Below are 26068 nucleotides of genomic sequence, written 5' to 3'. Positions count from 1 at the left end.
AACCCTCTGGAAGATATTGAAAAACTGGGGCTGTCCTGAGCAACTTTTGGCTCCACTAATAGCACTTTATGCAAATATCAGCATTCGAGTATGCCTAAACATGGAAGGGGACTTAACAGAGGAAATACAAACCACAAAGGGGGTGAAACAAGGCTGTCCCCTTGCTGCTCTATTATTCAAACTGTTTATAGCCGACCTTCCAGCAGCCTTAAGGCAAACAAGGTGTTTCCCCCCAAAAATAAACGGAAACCAGATAAGCCACTTAAAATATGCTGATGACGTAGTATTATTAGACAGCACGGAAATTGGACTTCAAAGATTGTTGTCTTCTCTGCAAATATATCTATCGGCAAATCAGATGACTATAAATGTTAAGAAATCGCAAGTCATTGCATTGGGTCCAAAAACAAACGCCAAGACCAAAAAATGTATGTGGAAAATAAACAACGAAGACCTGTGTAAAGCAGATACAATCCATTACCTGGGAGTTGTGTTCAATATCTCGATAAGAGAGTGGAGCTGGACAAATGAAGTATCTTCGCGAATGAGAATTCTAGCTCTACAAGGAGCAAAACTACACGCTACATACGGGAAGTTCTCATTACAGCCAATAATCACTTTCTACTCCCAAAAAGTGGTCCCAATAGTATGTTTTGGCAGTGAAACAAGCTGGAATATTGATGTGAAATTTTGGGCCCAATTGGAAGGCAAATTTTGGCGCAAAGTGCTTAAATTACCACAGTGTCTCTCAATGGTGAAATTTGTCACGAGCTGGGACTTAATTCCTTACACTCTGCAGTTCTGTGGAAGTCAATAAGTTTGCTCTGTAAAATGAGGATAACACCTGGAGCAAAACCTTATTTGATTTTAAACAACAAAAGCTCAGATCCATCAGCGCTTTTGCTAAACAGCTGGGAAGAGAGACTGTTGTTAACTCTAGCAGCGGCAGACATAAACATGTCACTGGTAATGAATACTCCACAATAGGGAAAGTTAAGTTTAACCAATGGAATTGGATCATTAATACCAATACAAGAGTTTTATTGTCGACAGCCATTGACTTGGGTATGTCTTTGCTAAAAGTAGGAGACTTACCTAAGTATCTTACCAGATTTCCATTACAATACCACAGAAATCAATTCCTAAGACTGCGACTTAATCTTTACCACACTCGTGAGATCCTGATGAAAAGGAAAGATCCGGCGACAAAGAGTGAAATCTGTGGATACTGCATGACAGAGACTGAATCATTGAAACATTTGATAATTGAATGCCCAAACATTGCCAACCAGCGTTCATTGCACTTAGCGCGTTTTGTGCCAAAGAATGGAAACATGGCTGAATGGTGGAGCTATGTAATATCGGGAACTAATACCAACTTAACATGCTCAATCATTAATTTTGTTGACATAATCCTGCCATGTTCAGTGAAGCTGAATGAAATTGGTACGTGAAGCATCAAACTCAAATGGGAAGATCAGGTGAAGAGAAAGGAATAGAGGAATTGAGAATTCAGAACTAAACGACGATGTCGATATTGATGACTGGAAACGACAAACATCGGCAGAGAATTCAAGAGAAGAATGGAGTCCTACTTTAACTTCTATTAGACACGCCTATTCTCACTCCTACTCTCCTTGTCTCTACGTCCACGTTCTTCTTTTCCTTTCCTTTTTTCTGCCTTTTCTATTCCTTTCTCTGCTCCATTTTTTCTTCTGTTCTCTCTCAGGAAATTGGAATGTAATGATGGAAAATTAGTGACAAAAAGTTTTATTTTTTCAAACTAAAGTCAATAAAAAAAAATCATAATAATTAAAGTTACTATGAAAAGAAAAAGAAACAAAAACATTGAAGCATAAAACAAGAACAATACATGCATTGACTTAAATGGCTCAGATTCATGAAAATCGCTTTCAGCCAGCTTTCTCTTTTTTCAGCCAAAATATTTCTGCATGCTGGGACTTGCAAGTCTTACACCATGGGAAATAAAAATGTGCTGATCAATGTAACAAGGGGTCATGTGGCAGCTATGCAAGACAATCACTGACCTCATTGTGCCAGGAGAAGTCATACAGTAGTGCATTTCTATGCATTCTGGTACTTCCACAGGTGATAACTGGTCCCATGTTATGAGGAGGACCTTTATTTTTTAGCCAAAGGCGCTTTGCATGCTGGGGTTTGTGAATACTTCTATTTAAAAAGCAACATCAGAAAACCACAAATGTTGTTGGCAAATGAAAACAGGGCTGGATAACGTGTTCCTAATAGGGCAAGCTGGCAACGTTGAACTTGGAGTTTGATTGTCAAAAAAAACAAAATTGTTGAAATGCTAACAATGGGAAAAATGTCATACATTTGTTGGGAGGCAGATGATTATGTCGCTCATAGCTTCTGCCCCTCCTCGCACCAATACCGCAAAGGAGAGATACGCTACTCGTTGAGACAGCCGTTCTGCTCGTATCCCCCACAGGTACAGCAGTGTTTGGGGACAATATGAGATGAAGAGGTCCAAAGCATGCAAACTAACATTGTAACAGTAACGGAGCATGCATTAAATATGAAGCAAACATGCACTCCACGTGAAGCACACGTTAAATAGGTAATATATGCATTTAGACATGAAGAATATTAACATAGCATATACAGACATGAAGAACACTAACATGATCAATGTATATGGTGAATGCAACATGAACGGCATGCAAATACAGCTCGTTAACAGAGAAGCAAGAGTGTAGTGGGTCAGCCATTTTATTAAAAATGGAAGCTGCAGCACGTTTCTAAATGAGCACAGGCCTCAAAGCCTTTGGAAAATCCAAAAGGCTGAATCTACAGTCATTCTTATCCGTGCAGAGCTCACTCAGTAGCTGGCAACTGGTACCAAGGTTAGAGTGAAATGAAGGATTGGTACCACTGAAATAAGGCACAAGATAGCAATTCCCAAGATGCAAGTAGTATTCTCCAAGATGAATTAAAGTTTTATAAGAGTACAACCAGCCTGGTGCAGTACAACAGTAAGCCAAAGGAGACTATGAAGAATACTTTGAGTGTCCCCAGTGGCAATAGAAAACATGACACACGCATTAATATTAGCTGAAATCTTAATAAATAGAAGGTAAATCTATTCCAAACATGGTCCGGTCGCATGTGACCCATAATTGGAGAACACGGCCCATTAATTAGAAGCAAACACAGATAGGACACCTGCCATGCACGTAGACACGAGACACCACACTAGGCCAAGTATAAAGGGACTGCCCCGTCTTATGGCCTGAGAATGAGGGATGGGAACTTTTAATTGAAGGAAGCATGCTCCATGGCCTCTTTCCTTCTACTCTGGGTCTGGCTCGTATCCTGATGACCTGTCAAGTGTTAAAGTTTGCGTAGCAATGTCCCAGCCTATAAAAATCCTTAGAGACATGCCGCCCATCAAGTGGTATGCAACCCAACCCCTTGCCACGAAGATGGTGTAGTTTAATCTTTATCAATATAGGGGTGGTTCCCGGTGAAGCCATCAGATAATTGTAACCCAGTGAACTGTTTAACCTGTATGGAATCTATATGCAGTCAAACCCACTAACCTATCCCGTAGGTTTTGCAAAATGATATTATCTTAAGCCATCCTGGCTTTGTTTCAGTGTGAATAAAGTTGGGTTTTGCCATGCACTTTGTCTACTCCACCATTGAGTCTAGTTTGGGTTGGCTCTGATTCCTCTGGGTCTATTGGGGATAATGGGCCACCTTAACAAATTACTCGAACCTGACAAAAGGGCACTGTGTGTTTAAGAATACCATTGAAATATCTTTAGGTATTTAGGTACCTATATTTAGTATTTCCAACACGCCCATGGTCATCAGTCATCGTTATGCAGTTGTGGCATTTTAGCAAACATTACTTGAAGGCCAGAACTTGCAGTTTAACATGTTCCAGTACAAATATGAGCCTTTAAGTCCCAATGCACAAAGCAGTGTTGGCTGGAAAATCAGCACTAGTAAAATGGTGCTAATAATGAAATGTCCTTTTGGCATGAAACAGGAAAAAGACAAAATTATATTTTTTGGAGTCTTCTGCAATAACAACCCATGCGGGATTGTCTTCCTGGATTTTGCCCATCTGTCCTCCTCGATTTTTCAAAAGCAGACTTGTGGGATACTTCATGTGCAGGCTTTGTGGTTAGGAGCTTAGTAGGTGAAGTGCAATGTTCATGTTTTCTGGCTTGCTGACAAGTTCGATTGTATGTTGCCCCTCCCACCCTCTAACACCTGTACCCCTTGCCTCTCCTCCTCTCCTGTCTGACTAATGGGCTCATTGGACTGAGAACACTTTTGATCCATTGTTATTCTAAATGTTTGTTTCTCGGATGTTGACTGTTATAGTGGTCAGTTATGTTTTACCCTTATGAAAAAGGATGAATGTAATGTGTCACCCGATGGCACGCGACGGAGCGATGCAACTCTGCCGAGTAAGAATAAAGGGGTGCTCCCCTTCGCGCTATGGCAGTGTGCGCCTGGAGCCCGACCGGGGCAACATCGTGTGAGTGACCTCTATGTCATGGGGGTGTTCTCGGCCCTGAGGTGGTGTGTAGAGCCACCACTAACAATTCCTTCCACCTTGAACTGGCATTCCAAACACACACACTTGAGCTGTCATTCCTCCCTTCAAATTCTGCACATTGTCTGTGTGTATCGTTGTTAGCTTTGCATCTTTCTATCAAATGTGTTCATTATCCCAGTTGCTGTGACCCCCTCAAAATACTTTGTCCCTCTTTCCAGGAGCAGTCATTACTTCCCTCCCACACTACCATTCCTCACCCTACCCCTCACGCGACGTATATATTGTAATAAACTACAAAAGCCAAAACAAATGTCTTTGCTAATGCTTGTTGCTATATACGCCTAGTGCCTATAATCGTACAAGCTGAATGTTAGAGTGATCAGACTATATAAACAGTATTAGATGTTAAGAATGTTGTCATCTTATAACGGATTCGAACCCCAACGTTCCAAGTACAAGCCTTAAGCATTAACTGTTTGCACCACAGAGACGGGTGGAGATGAAATTACATAGCAAGGTATGCAATGTCAAACAGAGCATATATACACATTAAAATACTAAATTCAATCAGTAGCATGCTTGGTATTTACGTGCGTTTATCAACACTCAAAGCCGCACAATTTCTATGCGTATACTGTGGGAATGGGGGCGGGGAAGTCCGGTTAGGGGAGTCCTTATATTATGTTGTTGGCTGTCACCGTTTTTGTCTTGAAAATCTGGTCACCCTGTAAATGGAGAAGGACAAGTAGGAGTAGTAAAATCAGAGTTGCTGGGTAATCAGAACCCCTTAGACCCCCCACTGGTTTAAGGGCAAAGGAACAGTGCATGCTGGGACGTATAGTTCATCTCTTTCCATTACAAGTATGGATCTACATACACATCGTAGCCCACAAAGGGCTTTTTGCTTAAATTAATCGGAGACGACTGGTGGCCAGGAACCAATTGGTTGATAGAGCGTGTGGCTGTTCTACTGGTTGCAGCCGGCAGCTTGAGACATTCGCTTTAAATGGAGGGGTGGGGTCATGGCGACAGCTAAAGAAGGACCGACCGGTCGCTTTCCCGCCATTTTACCCCTGTGGCCATCGGCATGGTATCATTTCTGAACTGCCTGCAGCCTCTTCTTGGATCTCGCGGGCTGGCGCGTCCCTTGCATCTGCAAACACGCGCGCGCGCACTGACTCGCGCTCCCAGCCAGGCCCCCCTCCCTCCCGGGGAACCGCTAGGCTGCTGGGTGTCAGCCAGGGGCCTCCCCGGAGCAAGGGCCCGGGCCGTGAGGCCAGCTGACTGGTGGTACCGGCTAGGCCGCCCACCTCTCCCTTTCCTGTAATGCTCCCTCCCTAATTGTAGCAAAGCTGAGCAGCAGGAAGTGCACGAATACCCCCTGTGCCCCTGGCTTCTCTCCGCCCCCTTCTCACAGTACTTTCACCGGAGCCAGCAGCCTCCCACTTCCCAAGCTGCCCAGAGCCCTCCTATCAAAGCTTACAAAAAGAGAGAGGGGGCGGGTGGGGGGCGCCGTGTGGGAGGACCGAGCCACACACACGGCACTTCTAGTCCAGCTGCTTGTGCGCGGCCGGCGGAAGGCTTTCCAGGTTCTCACAGTGTGCGGCGGCGGCAGCGTTCCCAAAACATTCCCGCCTGCCCCCTCCCTCGGGTGTATCTATTCCCGCGTCCCGTCCCAAGGAAGGGGAAGAAAAAAAAGGGGGGCAGAAGTTGGACGTGTGTGAGAGGCGCAGAAAGCTCGCAGCTGCTGGCAGGGGAAGACGTGCCGCGAGGATCCCTCTCTCCGCATCAGCCTGGGGGTCCCTGGCCTCCCACCCCGCGGGCCGAGCAGCAGCGGACGGACACTGGGTGAGTATCTGGCCGGGGGTGGGGGGTTTCTGCGAGCTCTCTGCTTTCTTTTCTGGGGGGTGGGACGAGAGCGCGTTATAACGGGTGTGTGGGGGCAGCCGTTGTCGTGTGAGCGCAACCTTGTAGAGTATTTTATGTTGGTGGTGTGCCATTTATGGAGTGTGATTAAAATGATACTGCAGCGGCGCGAGCGTGTGACCCGGCGAAGCCTTTCGGTAGCGATGGGAACTGCCGCACGCCTTTCGCAGGAATTTTGATTGCACGGCAGCTGTGCCTCTCACTTGCCACTCCACACATGGCGGTGATCAATTCTCCATCGCAGGCGGCTTCACGCAGAGCAGCGTCCAGTTCTGCGTCTCTAGCTCTACATGCCCAGACGCCGCCACACACGGCAGTGTGTGCACTGCTGCATGCCCGGACGCCGCAGGGCAGTGTGTGCACTGCTGCATGCCCGGACGCCGCCCCGCAGGCAGTGTGTGCACTGCTGCATGCCCAGACGCCGCCACACAGGGCAGTGTGTGCACTGCTGCATGCCCGGACGCCGCAGGGCAGTATGTGCACTGCTACATGCCCGGATGCCGCCACACATGCACTGCTGCAGCACAGGGCAGTGTCTGCCCTGCTACATGCCCGGATGCCGCCACAAGGGGCAGGTACACTGCTGCATGCCTGGACGCCGCCACACAGGGCAGTGTGTGCACTGCTGCATGCCCGGACGCCGCCACACAGGGCAGTGTGTGCACTGCTGCATGCCCAGACGCCGCCACACAGGGCAGTGTGTGCACTGCTGCATGCCTGGACGCCGCAGGGCAGTATGTGCACTGCTACATGCCCGGATGCCGCCACACATGCACTGCTGCAGCACAGGGCAGTGTCTGCACTGCTACATGCCCAGACGACGCCACAAGGGGCAGGTACACTGCTGCATGCCTGGACGCCACCACAAAGGGCAGTGTGTGCACTGCTGCATGTGCCACCACATAGGGCAGTGTGCACTGCTGCATGCCCGGACGCCGCCATGCTGCAGCACAGGGCAGTGTGTACACTGCTACATGCCCAGACGCTGCCACACACGGCAGTGTGTGCACTGCTGTATGCCCGGACGCCGCCATGCCGCCACACAGGGCAGTGTGCGCACTGCTACATGCCCGGATGCCGCCACACAGGGTACACTGCTACATGCCTGGATGCTGCAGCACAAGGCAGTGTGTGCAAAGCTACATGCCCGGATGCCGCCTCACAGGGCAGTGTGCGCACTGCTACATGCCCGGATGCCGCCACACAGAGCAGTGTGCGCACTGCTACATGCCCAGACGCCTCCACACAGGGCAGTGTGTGCACTGCTACATACCCGGCCTCTGCCTCCGCACAGGGCAGTGTGTGCACTGCTACATGCCTGGACGCTGCAGCTGCACAGGGCAGTGTGTGCACTGCTACATGCCTGGACGCTGCAGCTGCACAGGGCAGTGTGTGTACTGCTACATGCCTGGATGCTGCAGCTGCACAGGGCAGTGCGTTCCCAGCCGCCGCATAGGGCAGTGTGCCTCTGTGTGCCCAGACAATGCTGCCGCACAGGGCAGTGTGCTTGCCGGATGTCTCTCCCCGCCCCCTAGGGCAGTGTGTGCTGCTGCATGCCAGCCTTGCTGGGAGTAAATCCTCCACGTCAAGATCAAAATCTGAAATCAGCAGTGCAGTAAATGCAGCAATAATCGCAACCGCCCCCAAAAAATGGTGGCAACTGAATCACTGCCCTTCTAGCACACCACCAAACTCTTAATGAGGTCCATAGTCTTCAGATGTTGGCATCCCATTGTCCATAGTCGCTGACGTAGAATTGGACACGCACTGCCCAATAAGAGGCACCAGGTTTTATGGAGCTCAAGCCCCACCAATGATAAATGTGCTGGAGGCTGGAAAAATAACACACCTGCAAGCTGCACCTCGGTAAGGTTCGGTAGCATCCCATGGCCCACCTTATGTTGGAGGTAAATCCACCACCGAAAGGCCACAAAATGGCAGATCTACTGCTTGCTTTTAACCAGTTAGAATCCCCCGGGGTCCATGGACTCAAAACATTGGGGTTTACACCACACTGCCACCACTAGTAATGCCGTGAGACTGAGTGGCGGGAACGGTAAACTATTGCCGCAGTAAATTGGCAGATTTACCTCCAAACGTGGGCCATAATCTGAGCTTATTTGTATTGAGTCCAATAGGTGGAGTTCGTACTTGAGGTGCTTCATATTTTAGACTGGCCTACTTGTAAGGCAATTTTGTTGACTTACAAATTATGCTAATGTGTGGTACAATGCATAGGATTTGTATTCAGCGCTTTTATGTTTTGTAACTACTGTTACTATCAAGTTTAGCAGTATTCCACTTCTTAACCTGAGAAGGGTGACCAGCAGAGTCTGCCTTGTTGTATGTGAACCTGCAAGCTGAACACTTTAACTTTAATATCCTCACCCTAACGCTTAAATGCACCACCCTACCTATCAGAAACCATATCCAGAGACATCTCGACCCGCACAAAAAAGTCACCATGCCAACCAACTTCGCGTCCCCTCCATCAAAAGAGCAAATGCCGGTGGCATCGGCTTTCCTCACATTGAGCCCAAACTCTGTAATGCCCTACCCAACGCACTGAAAGCTGAACCCTCCCTACCCACCTTTTGCAAATCCCTCAAGCACTCTATTAAACTAGCTCTTCCTCGCCACCTCTCAGAATATCTGGTAACTAAGCTGTCTGCATCCTATGTAACCCTCAAGTTGAAATGTAACCGCTGATTGTTTAGTAACCACTAAACCTTCTTATCCTATGTAACCAGCTTGACTCTCTGTAACAGCGCCACGATGCCTAAGGGTTGCTGATGGTTTTAAAAAATGGTAATAAATAATAAAAAAAAATAACATAAGCTACCAGGCAGCTAGCTTAGCAATTGTCCCAACTGTGGGTGTGAGGTGACTAAATTAACAGGCTGTAGTATTTACTAGTTACAACAAATAGCCTGCAACTTATCCGTTTTTGACTATGTGCTTTTGGGCATGTGTGTGCTTTTGGGCATATGTGAGCCAGGAAGCGGGAAGCCCTTTCTTGCCAGCGTTTCTCCTGAAACCAATTTTCCCAAGCCCTTGTCAGTGGAACCTGTCGTCATTGTATTTCCAGATCCGTGTGAGTGGAACCTGTCCTATTTATGTTCCCAGGTCCCTGAAAGTGTGCCCTGTTGTACTTATTTGTGGCTGGCGCTGTCTTATGTGTTGCTGGCAGCACTCGGCCTGACCCAACTTCGTGCCAAAGTTCGTTGTCTGTCTTTTTTCAGACAATGCTATCTTTGTTCCATTCCAATCCAAAAGTCACCACTGAACACCATGTGCCATACTGCTATTTCTCTTGTACTTCTACTGCCAGGTGGCAAAAGAATTCTGCCTTAAGTGAACGTGATCATGGAGGTTCTGTTTGGGCGCACTCGGCCCCCTGATATTTATGGGGCAAAATATTCCCAAGGCACTGACTCCGGGCGGCACAGTCAAGACTGGTTTCTCCCGGCCCAGGTGCACCGTGCCTAGGTACGGCTCTTCCTCACCTAGCTGCAGCCTCCTTTTGCATTTTCACATTCAAAGGTGAAGGGCTGTCACTGACGGGCGCCTTCCTCTTAATGCCTGTGCCTCCTACAGTCATTCCACGACACATGGCATTAAGAGGAGTAGACGCATAAGGGAATTGGATAATACCTGAAATTACTACTGAGACTAGAATCATGGAAAATAACAGGCCCTAGGCGTTATTAATTGCAACAGATACAGATAGTCATAAACTAGGAAGTTCCAGGTATGTGCTTTTGCATGTCGGTCAAGACGAGGGAGGCCCTTTCTCGCCGGTGTTTCTCCTAAATCCAATTTTCCCAGTCCTCTGTCAGTCTCGTAATATTTCCAGATCCGTGTGACTGGGACCTGCCCTATTTATGTTCCCAGGGTTGTGAAAGTGTGACCCGTTATGCTTAATTGTGGCTGGGCGCTGTCTTGTGTTGCTGGCAGCCCTCTGCCTGACCTGTGCCGCCAACCCGGAGTGGGTGCACGGCTACTCCGGTTCCCTACCAAAAGTACTTCTCAATGCACCTGCGAAGTGTTGAAAATTCCTGCAGAGAAGAATTCCATCTCTTTCATTGATTTACTCCATCCTTGTGAAGCAGCTCGCGGGTTACCTAATGTAATTCCCCATGCCTGATAGAAGTTAGACCCATGCTCCCGCAGAGCTTTGACACTGCTTTGTTCAGCTTTCGCCTTGCTATATCTATTGCTTTGTAGAAAGCCCCCCCCCCCCGCCCCCGCCATTGCTTTCTGTGCAGTGTCTCAGGCATATAAACTGTCCCTTCAACAGTCTAATATGCACTTTAATGATGTGCAGATATCAAAGTCTTCAGGGTGTTCCCTGAAACCTAACAAATCGGCTGCTTGTCATGGATATCTTCCCGGAGCATGCCTGGGGTTCCCCTCAAGGCAGTGATTGTCTTTGTGAAATATAGTCCTTGTTGCATGTCCTCCAACCATCTTCCTGTTCATGAAACAAAGGTTTGCTCTATGATCTGAACGGACCTGTAAGGGCAACTATCACTGGTCAAGAAAATATGCTATATTAGACCCGGTCTTGTCCTATGTATCTCTTATAAAAATCTGACTTCCAGCCCCTAACTTGCTTCATTTTTTGTGGCCCAAAACCCTGCTGATGTGACTGCCCTTACGCGAAACGAGTGGGTGCCAAACTCGGCCTGCCAGCGATATAGCCTCTTCATCACTGCTTGAAGTTAAAACTGGCTAAGGGCTATCCCGTTGTTATGGATCAAGAGCTGTCCACCCAAGGACGGGTGGATAATGAGAACTCCTTTTGGTGCATACTGGGCAATTGGTGTCTATACAATTAAAATTGATAATATGAACAAGACAGAATTGGGGGTCAGCTGTAGTGATTGTTCCGGAATTGCTATGTAAAATTGATCAGGCTTCTCACCCCTGCTAGTCTTTTTTTTTTAGATTTCATCAACATTCGTGCCATGCTTTCCATACCCAAGTGTACGTCAACCATGGCCAAACGATCCACAGCTGTTTTGCTTTTGTCTATAAGTTTTACTGACCCCGAATGCCCCAGCAAACACTGCTTCAAATGATGATGTCTCATAAGTGCGGTTGCATACATCATCCAGTGTACTAGGGGTGTTACGGTATTGGTTTTATGGCCATATGAAAACCTTCTTGCCAAATGATGGTATAGCAGGTGGAGTTAACTAATCTTAACAAATATTTTCTTAAAGGGCATAAGTTGTCAGCATTTTGAAACTTGCCTCTGCACATTTTTTGCTCATCCTCCAGGAATCTAAGGGTGCTGCATATTTGGTCTTTCATGGCGCTCACTCGTTGATCGCCTTGAATGAAAGAGTGACTAGTGGAAGTGTTAAAATGCCCATTTTGAGCAATGAGCTTGATCGGCCTCGACCTGCATTATTTTGTAACCACATGGCATGGGCATCATGACCCCTAGCTGTGATCAGTCATAAAAGTTTGTTTTGATAACGCTTTATCCCATTAAAGGGAGACAAGTCACTCGTGTGAGGTCTGAAAGCCCATGTTATTGTTTCTTTTGTCAAAATGTCATAGCCAACACACACTCACTGAAAGGTTGCATATTGATCAAATCTTTATAGCTTGTTTACCATCTGCCTGGTGTATTATAAAGGTCTGATGTTGGAGTCACCACTGACCATGTAATCCTAACAGGACAGCGTTCAGTGGGTGCTGTTGATTTCTTTCTTGATGATTGCAATAACTGTTTTTACCTTCTTAAAGATAGTGGCATAAAAACATTTTGAAAATTACCAAGTTAAATTGCATATTGGCACAAATATGGCCTAGACCAGCACATCACCAAAGCCCCATCACTACCATTTTACCCAGGTCTGAGCACATTGGGACCCTTGTCATGGGAGTTGAGATGGAGGATGCTTTCATGGGTGGTGTCACAAATTGAGGATAGACCTGAGAAATATCTCAACCCCATTGCTCTGGATACTTCAAATTGAATGTAGAATTTGTCCTGCCTGCTTGAGTTCAGTGCCATATGCAGAAGGCAGGTGAAGGATCAAGCGAAGCAACAACTAGTGCCAATGTGTAAATCTGGACGGGGGGGAGCAAGTTTATATGCTAGCACAAAGCACTGATGGGCCCAGTGTTCATACAGTCTACAGAGCTAATGTTTTTTGTGGACATGGATCAGAAGGGAATCCAGTTCATTCTGCGAATTCTGGGATGTGTAGTTCCCCATCTTTCAAATTGGTGGGAAAACTACAAATCGACTGATCTTTACCCAACTCTGATCACAGAAAGAGCGGTCACAGCATCAAAGCTGCATTTACTAATGTGGCCTCACTTTCCCTATGCTCTTGTCTGCCAAACGCCACATCCCACAGTGCAAGATCCAGAATGCACAGCACTTCCTTACTGCAGCCTTTTCAAATCAGATTGAAAAGCTCACTTAATATCTGCAGGCCCTAAAACGGTATACAGGTATAAATGATGTGCCGGTTATTTATAGTTCAATTAAGCTGTTCATGGTATCTGTACCATTATACCTTTACACCCCTCAAGTGTACCCAGCAATCTCAGAATTTTCTTAAAATTCAATGGGCGTCTCATGTCTATTTTATTTCCTTCCAACTTAGCCCACCCTTTCAATGCGCATATTGCTAATGCACTGTGTGTTGCGTTCCTGCTCCCTGTTAATTTCACATAATCTGCTACTGACCAAAGGTGTGATACCACCCAAGATTTATCTTTATGTATGAAAGTCCATTCCACAAATTGAGTAACGCCCTTTTCCGGTATTTCCTTGTATTTTCCACCTCTGTTATTTCTTTTAAATGTAATGAGGCCCTTACTGTATGTATCCATGTTCTTGCAGCGAACGCGTTATTTGCCAGTTCAATAACACACCTTTTGGGTGCCTCAAATTCCTGTGGCATCCAACCCCGGTGTTCGTTTTGTTAGTGTGTAGATCTTTCTTTGCTCTGCCTGTTCAGCGTGGTATACCCCGCAATAATTTGTGATCCACCAAAATTCTCCATGCCTCCACTGGTACTGCTGTTATCTGGCAGTCTGCGTCCGGTCTGAGACGCCCGAATGTTCCCCGCTGTAGGTGAGACCAAGCATCAGCGGTGTCCTTTTCCATGCAGCAATATGCTTTGCTTTTACCTCAATATTGTACTTTAGTGGAATTTGTCATTGCCCTTAGCACCTCAAAGATTTGGCGCTTTGTGGTTCTCGTGTTAATTATTTGTAACACTGCCATGTTGTCTGAACAGCCAGCTCTTTGTCCTTTAGCTCTTTGCTCTATGGGTGTAGGGCAATCCATATGGGAAAGCTTTCCAGTAATGTGATGCTTCTGGTCCAACCTTTGCCCTGCCATGTCTGCGGCTCTGGGCCTGCGCCCGACTGTCTCCCCAAAACCTCTACTGCCTGATGCATCTGTAAATGACACTGCCCAGTCTTCCTGATTTCATGGCGTGCGCCATATGATTTGTCTATTGAAGCTCCTCAAATTCCTCCCACACCGCAAGGCCCTCTTTGCCATTCTTAATTATCCTTGTATGGAAGTGCTCTTTTTGTCACCCCTTTTGTCTTCAATGCTTCTTGAGAATGCTCGCCCTTGTGGCACTATCCTGGATGCAAAATTCAGCTTGCCTGCTAGTGACTGCAGTTATTTTACTGACGCCTTCTCCTCTCGTCAATCTGGCAATTGCTGCCAGTAGAAGGCCCCCTTTTTCTTTAAGGACGCAGCATTCCCTTTTGTTTATTGATTCCATTTCTATACCCAGGTATGAAATTGTGTGAAGGTCCGGCTGTTTTCTCGTGTGCTAGAGGGATGCCCCACTCATCAGTGAGCCTTTATCAATGCCTCCCAATGTCTGACCCTTCGGGGCCTATAGAAAAAAAGAAATCCAACTAAAGGACGACCCGTGCCTCTGGCATGGATTTCTAAAAGGCCCATTGAAGGAAGCAACTCAGCTTTTCATAGACGGCACTTCAAATGGCATAACGCGTTGGAAGGCACTACAGAATAAAATCGGAGCCCCTTTTCCCACCGTCTTGACTACCTCAATGGCTTCTTGGAAGTTGGTGTAAGACTTTGCCAGTTCCGTGTCCGGGATGCCTCATTTACAGATTGTCCTGGGATGCGGGGGGGGGGGCGGTGTTAGGGTAATTGATGAAACTTCCTGTGTTCCCCGTCTTTTTATGGGGGGGAACCAGGCCTAGTGGTGTACAGATATTTGGGGAATGGTAAATCCTTCCATGGGCCACTTACTGTGTCTAAAACTATTTGCTTTTGTATTGTTTTCCCCCTCTGACTTTTATTGGGGATGGCCTGTGAGCTGCTCCTTAAAGGGTATGGTAAAACATGCGTGTATATATGATGGGTTATTTATAACACGCTTAATACCCAGAGGTTTCTAAGCTTGGACCCGGGGATCGCACCTGTGGTGCTCTGTCTTTCTTCCAAGCCGAGCACGTTGCCCCTGAGCTATCCTCCGGAGACTAGCCTTGAGTAAGGAAGTTGCTGGTCTTTGTCTGGACATGCCTGTGGCCATTTTTATCATTTCTTGCAATTTGATTGGCGATTTAGCCAGCGGCATATTTCTAATTAATGCATGATTTGCTTTAATTGCTTAAGGCAGGTCTTTTGATGCTGCTGTGTTCTCCCCACATTTCTCCTTAACAGTGTCTGCACTCCTTTCCCTGTGTGCAAATACCGTTCCCAAACTTCCCACGTATTGTTGTATTGCCACTCTGCATGCCTTCCTGTACCGTTGGTGTGTTGCGGATATGTTTTTGACCCCCATGATGGTCTTGTATGAAAAGGCTGCCTCCCATTGTTTTTCTACTCGTAATCGTCATTGGCTCTGTGTGTTGTGGTAGTAAGGCTTCCCGGTTTGTTGCCCCACCTATGTGCCTGTGTCCCTTTCCCTCTTAAAACATTGCAGATCTATAGATCTGCTTCTTCCTCGTCCCATCCTAGCTCTGGCTAACTGTCCATAAACATAACCAAACACAACCACAAGCCCACAACACAGCAATCCGCACAAACTTCGCTAAACTGCAACAACAAAACAAACCACACATAGACCCACAGAACAGCACACGATGACTACCGACCGTAAAACACCCCAAGCCCAGCCAACGGACCCACCCGGCTGAGGCTGCCAACAGCACATCGCTGCTCTCTTCCAGCTTTTCGAGCTTATTCCCACTAACTCGCCTCCTCCTTCCCTTTTCAGAGCTGTCAGGGGACCACTCGGTGGTGATGATATCCTTTAACATTAACAGCCTAAATTCACTATAGTAGTTGAGCTAAGCATCTTTTGCAAACATTTTTTTTTTGTACACTGTAACCACTGTTTTTGGTACATTCAATAAACCCTCGTGGAATTTTTACATTATGCATGTGGAATGCTGATCACCAGTCTTGGAAGGTACTACTTAAGGGGCGCAGTACTGGTAGCTCTATTGTGGGACTCTTATTGGGGAGAAGCTCTCTACAAATAGTTCACTCCAGATTTTCCCTTCCTTGTCACAATATGCCATACCAGAGTTTTTAACTCTTGTCGGTGGTTCTCTACCCGCTGTCTCCCACATGTTTTGAAAGCTCTCCATTCCTTTTAAAGGCCTTTTTGTTCTTTGTTGCCCTCCTATTTTCAACTTCTGCCTTAAGGTGTTCTGTCTTCGTCACTGCTGTCTGTCATCACGTTTTCTTCTTACTACTTTTGCTTATTCTATCTATCATCCTTTCAATCTTTTCTGACATTTATTTTGTATTTCTTTCTGGTTATTCACTGCTTTCTCAATAACTTTTGCCAATTCCCCCGCTTCAGTACCTGTACTTTTTCTTCTCGACGTGCTTCCTTGCAATGCTGGTGTTAGCTGTTATCCCTGAGGAGTGCATGTGTGACGGCTCTTCCTCACCTAGCTGCAGAAACGCTAACCTTAGGGAGCGTGGACATCATACACTATATACAATAAACAATATACTCTTTGTGTCGGCAATGAAAAGGCCCTAGATTTTTATTAAACATAAAACTAATAAATCAAAACGGTGTGTTTATTTCCCAACAAACCGGTGTGCAGTGTTCATAGTTCTGCACTTTTGGGCACTCGAGCCGGGTAAAGGAAGTTGCCCTTTACTCACCTGGTGCCCCCCAGTGTGGGCTCCCAGGTTCTTGTGTTTGGGACCTGTACATTGTCTGGTGAGCACTCCTCCTTCCAGGCCCATGGCACCTCCACCCCTTTTTTTCTGCTCCACGACTTCCTAACAACGACCATCTCTTTTGCTTGCCAAAATGTACCTCATTCCGGGGTGGGTGGGATCCAGGAAAACCACAAGCTGGTCAGTTTCTTCTTAAGGACTGCTCCAGCAGCCCTGTCTTCATAGGGAAAATATGCCCTGAGGCCAATCACTTGCACCCGGCAGACCGGAAAATACAGACAACCACTTAGCACTTGGGTCTCTGCTCCCATGCCCCCGCCCGCCACCCGAGTACCATCTACCGGGGGAGGGGAGGTACAACCTAGCAACCTTGTTGAGATAGGAAGGCAACTATTAACATGGGACATATCCGCATCCCTGACAGGGAGAGCAGGAAACTGGAGAGGCACAAAAATATATGTCAGAAATATTACCCAGAAAGGTATTAAGAGGGGCATCATCAAAGAGAGCCATTGACATAGCCAGGAGAAAATTGAATGGTAAAGTGGAAACATTTTGCATAAGCAGTGGGTAGAACTTCATCAGGCACGGGAGCATAGTGTGCTGCGACCTGGATCTTCTGATTTCCGTCTGGTCGGAGGTGCCGGAATAGACCGCACTGCAAGCGAGATGAGCATTGGCGACATTATTCTCTGTTCCAGCTTTGTGCTTTGCCATTCTGTTATGTAGAGAAATTGTAGTCCTTGCCCGTAACACTCCAAGCACCCATCTGCATGATCTGTTAATGATGCTGACCACTGCCATATTATCCGGCAAGACTACCAGCTCTGTGTTGCTTACGTCTGGGACCCATAGCTTTAAGGCAATCCATATGGGGAAAATTTCCAAAGTGTTATGTTCCTGGCCAACCCCTGTGTGTGCCATGCCTTTGGCCAAGGGCCGCAGACCAACTTCCCCCCAAAATTGCTCCAAAACCTTTGCTGCCGGAGGCATCTGTGTACAATCACTTTGCTTTTCTGTATTCAATGGTGTGCGCCGTATTATCGCCCCATTGAAATTCTTCAGAAACTGCTCCCATATGTCTGTCATTCCTAACTTCTCCCAGTCCTGTATGTTGGTGTTTTATTTTAACCTGTTTTTTTTGCTCTAGACTACCTACTTGTGGCACTCATACTGCAAAATTAACACTACCTGCTTGTAGTTCCTTCAATGTTCCTTTTCTGTTTTAAAACCTTGATTGCTTTTAGTAAGCTCTCTATTTTTCCCTTGGGGATTCTTGGTGCCTAAAAAGGATCATGGTTGTTGGTCCTGCTGTCTTTTCATGTGCTAACACGATCCCCCATGCGTCTGTGAATTTTATAAACTTCTCCAAAGCCTGCTTGCAGGTGTCTCAAGCCTTGCATCCTATGATTAATAAGTCATCAATGCAATGAACCATGGATGCCTCTGGCATGGGCCTTTGAACGGCCCATTCTATGAACAAACTAAATTTCCCAAGAAATGCACATTGCATGGTGCACCCCATGGGTCGGCACTCGGCACCTGTCCAGGTATGTTCTGTTTTCAAATTGAAAACCCAGCCATGGTTGTGACTTGCGGTGTACTGGCAACAGCCTAAAAGCTGCTTCTATGTCCACCTTGGCTAGGAGGGCGCCCTCACCTGGCTTTTTTTTTTTTTTTTTTTGTTTTTTTTTTTTTTGGAACCAGCCCCAAAGGAGAGCAGATCATCTCTGCAAGGTGGTGTGTCCTAGGGGCCACTTATCCTCCACAAAGCCAATTCTTTCTTGATTTTCTTTCATCTCCACTTCTTCTGGATCTTCCCTGGCTGATTTAAGGTTCTGTGGGATGTCCCTTGAGCTGCTCCCATTGAATGGTACGATGTAACCCTTTGTGAAACTTTCCTGCAGGCATTTGCTTCTTTGTCTGTCTGGCTGGGTATATGTCCATCCAGCCATTCTTTGCCTGTCTATTGATTGGTTCATGATTGTATTGATGGTCCTCATGTTTGAGGTTTGTGGGGAGGTTTCTTGTGCATTTGCAAAGGAAGTGCCCCGCCCTCTTGCATCTGCTGTACTGGTGCTTATATCTGCATTATTTTCCCCAGGAGCAGAAACCTTTGTCATACTCCTCCTTCTGACCTATTGTGTTGCTCCCCCTGGCTGTGCACGTTTTCTGTGCTCTTGAGCTGCGGGTATGTGACCATGTCCCCCTGGTCTGCCTCTTCCAAAAGGGCTGCCTTCCTTTGTTCTTGCGCTGGCAACTCTCATTCCCTCTGCTCGCTGGGGGCTGTTTGGGTCTGTTTGCTAGCCTGTGTGTGTGGCATATGGGATTAGTCTCACTTTTAATACCTCATGTATGTATAGGTTAGCCTCGACTTGGTCCCAACCTAGTTCTGGGTATCTTTTTCATGCATAACCTGAATAATTTAGCCAAGCTTCTCCCCAAAGGTGTCATTCATCTCCTAATTTTGTCCAGGTATGCCATAACCGTCCTCTGGGAGTTTCTCCATTACAGTAGTTGCCAAAATGTTAAATGCTTTTAACCAGTTTTTAAAACTTTACTGTACTTTATCTTTGAGTGCTTGTCATCCTCTTTCCAGTCATCTGTTACATTATATCCTCTGTTTGAATTCTAGTAATGTAAATATTTCAATGAATTCTTTCCTATGTACCAAGCTTGCATTCTTTTGACCCTCCATTGTGATTCACGCTCCGCTGTGGGTCCGGCACACTTAGTTATGTATGCCCCATTAATTAATGTGTCATTGTAGTGCCTTAATTATTAATCATGTCATTGACAGTGCTTATAAGGGGGCTTCTTCCTGTGTCACTGTGAAGCACAGCCCCTACTGCAGTGTTTGTGCCTGCAATGCTGGGTGCTGGCGCCATTGCTGTGCTTATGCCATTGCTGTGCTTGCTATACTGGGTGCTGTGGCCATTGTTGTGGTATTCTGCGTGGTCTCCCCCTCGCTACACAGCTAGTAAATGCGTTATTCCCCAATGTGCTTGTGATCAGGTTGATTTTCTCCCCATTTGTCAGACACCCTTGTGTGTTATTGGTGTGCCCCTGCCTGTTGCTGGTCTAGCCTTGCACTTGATTTTCCCATGCTTTGTGCACTAGTGGCAGCGTTCTCTACCTCCTCCCATGCTCTTGTGCTCCCCTTCAGTTTCCTTATTGATCCCTTCTGGGGCCTGGGTCCTCAATACCGCCAACTCTCTTTATAAATACCTTCCTACTCGAGCTCTGCGCTCCTCCACCTCCCTCGGGGTCAGCTGCTTCTCCAAGCAACGAGTTGGGGGTAAATCTTTCATCGGCTGGGGCCTCCCTCTGGAACAGCCTGCCTCTCTGAAACTTGACGAGAACCATCTCTGGTTCCGGAAGCACCTCAAGACCTTCCCTCTTTTTTTTTTTCTGCCTTCTCTTCCTCTCCCCTGCTGATATCCTGTCTGATACTGCACTGGTTACCTGGCTACCCTCTGAACTCGGGCCCAGGTCCCTGCCAGTCCAGTTGCAAACCCGCACTGTCGCCTGGCAACCCTTGCACTTAGGTCTGTATCTGTAACCTTAAAGTCCCCCCTTACCTGCACTTATTGGACACCTGCTGGACGCACTTTACTGTTACTGTGATCCCTTGTACAGCACTCCCCTCCCCTGGCACCCCCCCTTCTGCACTTGGGCAATGTCACCTGACCTAGTAAGATCGTTGTCTTTGTCCTCCCTCTGTTTTCCCCTCCCTTGCCTCGTTCTGCCTTGAAACACTTGTGTATAGGAACGTTAATATATCCTCAAAATGACTAGATGGGGATTTCTGGCTAACACTGCAATCCTGGCCTGGCAGGAATCTGACATTAGACTGTATCTGCTAGAAAGAGCTTTTGATACTTATTGTCGCTTGTTTTTGTAGTGGAGTATTGTACTGTAGTGCTATTTGCTGGACCCCCTAAAAACATGCAAGGGTTTACAATTTGAGCATTATCGTGCAACAACCACTGGTGTGTAGGGTATCCATATAACTCTGTGTAACGGAAAGCCACTTTGATGGTCCTGGGCTTTCTTTTAACATTCAAGAGCATTGTGGGAGTTGTAGTCTTTGTCAATAACTGGAATATCACTTTAGCCCAATGATTCGTTAAAGGAACTTAGAGTCTTGGGTGGGGGTGGTAAAGGGCTCTGCATTGAAGCGCACCTTTTTCACTTACTTTGCATGTGTTACAGGCCCTGTTGAGTTGATTGGAGTCCCGCAGCCATCAATTATGTTTTTATGGCGATAACATTTTACTCTCTCCCCATTCCACTGTTACATCGCTGTCTGGTGCAGTTTCCATTCACAGTTTGAATCCAGTGGTCAAGTCAATTTTGTTCAATTGAAGTCAAGCAAGACTACTACCCCCGTAATGGCATTTATTCTGTTCAAGCACTCGAGCGTTTCGGAACAGAAAAAGTCAAAGAAAATGTCTGCCGGGGAAGGGAAAACGGAGTCAGTTTTACCTTTCCATGGCGGCCATCAGGAGCGGACGACATGGGAACAAGTGTTCCCAGCGCGTTTTCTCCCGAAAAAAGAGAAATAAGAGGCTAAGTGGAGTTCAGGACGGCGGGGGGTTTGTTTGCAGGGTAGGGGGGGAAAAAACACTTGCCTGAATCCCTGGCTGGGGGAGGATGGCCCAGTTTCTCATCTCCTCATTGGCTGAGGGGATGTCTTCCCGCCCCCCCCCCCCCACGGCTGAGAACCATGGCAAGGAATCCTGGCCAAGGGATTCCCGGCTGGGTAAATCCTTGGCGAAGGCCAATATAATTCAAAGTAGTCTCTGTTAGAAGGCTGGCAGTCCTCCATGCTGATGCCAATATTACCGCCTCCACTGTGGTGCTTTATTGTGGTCGCCCTCTGCTGCTGGCACTGCTTTATTAGTTATTTTTATGGATGATTCCTGTGGCTTAGTACGTTTGCCCCCCACCCCCCAACCCTCTCCCTCTCTGCTTGCTCATGATCCCCTTCCATCCCTTTTTTGCATCCGTAAATACCTATTTACCTGCAGTGGTGTTAATTTCTTTTTGCATCACCCGGTTTTGTTGCGCTTACCGCTATGCCCTCTGCGCCCGCTGTATTCTTTCTGCCTTTCTTGTAATCCAGCAGAATTGTAGTCCACCACGCTTCGGTTGGCTGTGTGCAGACAGCCAGTCTCTGAAAAAGTGCTATTCACAGCAGCTTGCTGGGGCCGGAGCATTTCTCAATGAAGGTGAGCACTAGCAAACTTGGATTTGGCACACTGAAACCTTCTGCGTCTCTAAGAAGCGCTGACCAAGCACGTGTTAACCCCCCCCCCCCCCAATAGGTATTCCCCCCCCCCCCCCCCCGCTAAAAGCGCATCTTGGGGAACCTTTACTCAAATGACTAAGGCTTTCTGAACCGGCTACTTTGCAGTCTGGTCCCAGGGGCGATGCAGCACGAGTCTACTATAGGCGAAAGCCTTTGCAGCAAGTCTGACTCATTCCAGTGAGTCAGGAACCCGAGGTACACGCCCACCTGGCTTTCATTTACCGTAACAGAATGTAATGTTTCGGCAGAGTGGTGGCTTTTTATCTCTGTACCGTTCATAATAATCTCGGTAAACCTATTGCACTGTGGTCTTTCTTGATTGACCGCAACATTTTAAAATGGATTTTAGTGAATTTGTTTGGAATGTTTTTAACCCATTTACTGGCAGAGGACCGGGTAGGAGAGGTGCTCTGCCACCTTAACTGTAACGCCCACAGCAATGTCACACCTTCCTCGGGTACCTGTATAGCGTTTGGGAAAGGGGGTGTGTAGGGCTATGAGCGGTGCTCTCTATGGAAGAACTGATGGTGCCCTTTTAGGCACTGCATTAGGATGTTAGTGGATGGTGACCAGCAGATTGACACTCGGAGTGGGACCCCCGTTTTGCCAGGACTGTTCCGGAAATGGGGCCTCGGTCCTCCTGTCCCGCAAGTACTTTAGATTTTAAAAACGCTGTCCCGGTTTTGGGGAAGGGAGCGTGACAGTCCCGTTTAAAAAAAAAAAAAAAAAAAAAAAATTAGGTTTTCAGAATGTTGTCAGAGGTGAGTGTTTAGTCTTTCTATATTGTTGGCCATCCTGGTTTTTTTGCCTTGAAAATCGGGTCACCCTACACTGAGGCGATCCCAGGCAAGGGCGGTATTTTAACCAGGCCCCTTCTGGCAGTGCCCTGGGCGGCAGAATTGGCAAGATGGCAACAAATGCAGTGGAAAAACTCCTGTACAGTTCGCCTCTTCCTCCCCGAAACCTGGGAGTGTTTTTGTTTCTACACCGCAGCCTCAAAGCTTCAAGGTTGTTCAAAAATAATAGTTCTGCTTCCGCCATAAAGTGGTGGGTCCAGGCGATGCCTTTGGAGTGAGAGAACATACGAGAAACGAGCAGTGCAAAGTCACTGTTGGCTTTTGTGTAGGCATGTGGTAGTGCCTGGACCTACTGTGGCAATGCCTCGATAAGGCATATTACAAGATCCAAAACCGTTGGCTTTGCCAAAGCTTGTTAAAACATTTTTTAAACCTGATTAAGTTCAAGACACACACGCAAGGCCACACTGTGTATGAATAGAGCAGAAGGCACACTTGTCTAAGACATTTTTATTAATAAACCAGGAGCTGATTTACATCTACCATTAAGCCTTTACTTATCAGAAAACTGATGCCGTCTTTTCCTTAAAATCAGTGATCCCTCAAATGGATCCTAGTGGCATGTGTTTGGAGTGAGGACTTGTGGCATCGGGCACAGGATCTAGCATGATCATCAGTCGGTCAAAAGGTGGGAAAAAAGCCGAATATCCTCACTCTCAGCTTCTTTCTGCTATTGCCACTTCCAATGCCAATAATTTCTGCTTACAGCAACACCCACATATCCAAAACTAAATTGAGGCAGGTTATTTAATTTCTGGAATTTGGGGGGAGGGGGATCAGTTACTTGCCGGTGTATTGGGGGAAGCACAGGAGTGTAGTATTCCAAAGAGGCCCTCTAAAATATAGACTTTAGTATTTCAGAGGGCCGGCAAGACAGAGCATAATGCACCATCCTTGCCCAAAAATATGGAACCAGATGCTACAATGGAGTTCAGGATTCATACAGGGGTGCTGGAAGCTAGTTCAGTTCAATCCAGCAGCACAAAGTACTATAAACAGGAGCCCTCAATACCTTCAGTGTCAGCCTGTCCTCTGGAACTGGTCCACCTGCCATCTAGCTGCTCAGTTCTGGACACACAGGAGTTTTCAATTTACCTTATTTGGGGTTTCTCTATGAGCGGGACCCGGTGGGATGGGACGGTCTCGGGAAGTTGATGGTACTGTGGAGAGAGGGTAAATAAACTAACTTAATGACTGTCTTTCTGCAAAAAGGTAACACACGGCCATCTTTTGGGATGTTGAGGCCTGTGAGGCAGACCTCTTTTGGGCCCTCCCCACCCCGTACCATAAAATGAAGGGATGCAAGAATCTCTGGTTGCAAACCCCCAACCCGCCCCTTTGTCATGATTCCAAATCAAAGCTTGCTATGATGACCCTCTTCATCCACTCTGGATTCAGAATATGAGACTAGTGTCATTTCAAGAACGATGGCTGCCCAATTCTAGCATGGCCACACAACACATTTTAACAAGGCCAGACTGATGTATGTGTAGTCTGTAGGCCACCGATCAATCGCATGCACAGAACTCTGATGCATGCTCGCAGAAGATGCACACGCTGAAGCATGGATCCAGAGAACCGATTTGAAGAAACTAGCATAGATCCAAAATACAGATTAGAAGTTACTAAAAGGTGCACATACTACTAAACAGGCGTACATTAGAAGAGGGTCAGGGTTTTCAAGTTTCCATAAATTTGCCAAGCAACACCCGACATTGGGGTTTTTAGTATACTAGTGGTAAAAATAGGTGTGTATAATGTAACACTGTAGTGAGGTACTATGAGTAAGTATGTTTTGAAGAGGGGACTGAATCGGATATAGGGGCAGACAGTTTTGAAATGTTTTAAGGATTGGCAATTTTGGCAGTAGGTACCATAAATTGCCCAGGGCAAAACAATTTGCTCAAGTAACGTAGCTGGGATTTGAGCCCAGTCAGCAATTTCTGCATTTGATAATTGTTTCCTGGTTCTTGTCCTGCAACAAGGTACAATGATTTGATTGTTTTTCATTTTGTAAACTATAATGGTTAGTCTTTTGTAGAACTGCCTTGTAGGATGAAAACAAAATGGAAATATTAAAAAAAGAAAATCTGTATAGGATGTTGAGGATTATCATAATAAAAGCTCGAATACATGAGCCAAAACTATTCCATCTAGGTTTTACTTAATTTTACAGAATGAAATGAACACAACCTGATTAAATTCACCTGCTCTGATTTTATTAATGTGAAGACTGTCAAATGAGCAAACCTGAAGATCTGCCCGACAGGCCTGTGTGTGCTATGTACTCATTATATAGCATAACCCAGCTGGAAGCAAATGTACAGCTACAGGAATGTGTATGTGCTTTGATTCTAAGAATTGACGAAGGACTTGGCTGGACAGGAATTTAGCAGTACCAGAAAAATGGTGATGATGGAATGCTTCCACTTGCTCATACTTTTTGTGCACTGCTGAATTACAGAGGGCGGGGAGGTGAAGTGTAGGAACCACCACCAGCAAAAAGGTGGATGTGCCCCTAGTTTTGCCTGAAAAAGAGAAAATCGGTGGATTTACCATTGAGGAATTGCCACTTGCAGTAAAGGGTTTTAGAAATCCACATGCAAGTCCTAAGGTATTCAAAAATGGGGATTAATGCTGCCATTGGCCAACGCATAATCCCATTGTAAATCCGCAGGCCCGTGTGGTGGTAATGGTAAACTAATTTGGTGGAATTGCCGCCAATCCTCCTAAGGAGACCGCTTGTGTTCTTCATTGGGAGTGGCTTGTGTTCTTCATTGGGGTTGGCTGCTCAGTTTACAACCCTTGTTTGGAGTGAATGGCTGCTATACCCGCACCACGCTTTATGCAATGTTGTTGTTTAAAACGATTGCTTTCTGCAATAAGTATTTTTTTTCAGCACAGTAGTTTCCATTACCAACATTTGTATACACAAGTGTATTACCCTCAGAGTATAGTTGAAATCTGCATTGCCGGGATGTGGCGGTTTGACTTTGCATATGTGGACGGCCTGGAAAGTCCCAAATTACACAGAGGTTCAGGACCCAAATCAAACCCGACTAAATAACAGAAATTGAAAGTGCAAGACAAAACCCAGCTTTGTCATCCAAATAAAGCGCGGACAGCATACAAAGTCTTATGTTTCTCAGTGTGCTTAACAGGTTACCTGTTCAGTATTCGGCATATTGTACTGTAATCTTAGTTACCAGAACCTATGAGATACAGGGATTGGAGTGGTAACTACATAT

General features: G+C 46.5%; 1 protein-coding gene across 1 annotated transcript in view; it reads left to right on the top strand.

The window, feature by feature from the left end:
• The first annotated feature begins 5763 nt into the window (after positions 1 to 5763).
• PTP4A3 (protein tyrosine phosphatase 4A3) overlaps positions 5764 to 26068 on the top strand; it is a 179386-nt gene continuing 159081 nt past the window's right edge. The window contains exon 1 of the mRNA XM_069621715.1: positions 5764 to 6403. The gene's annotated coding sequence lies outside the window, so the exon portion shown is untranslated. The remainder of the gene's footprint in view (positions 6404 to 26068) is intronic.

The sequence above is a fragment of the Ambystoma mexicanum genome, chromosome 5q, assembly GCF_040938575.1.
Source record: "Ambystoma mexicanum isolate Mex_15411 chromosome 5q, UKY_AmexF1_1, whole genome shotgun sequence".
NCBI classification, from domain to species: Eukaryota; Metazoa; Chordata; class Amphibia; order Caudata; family Ambystomatidae; genus Ambystoma; species Ambystoma mexicanum.
This window is presented reverse-complemented; position numbering and strand designations above follow the sequence as displayed.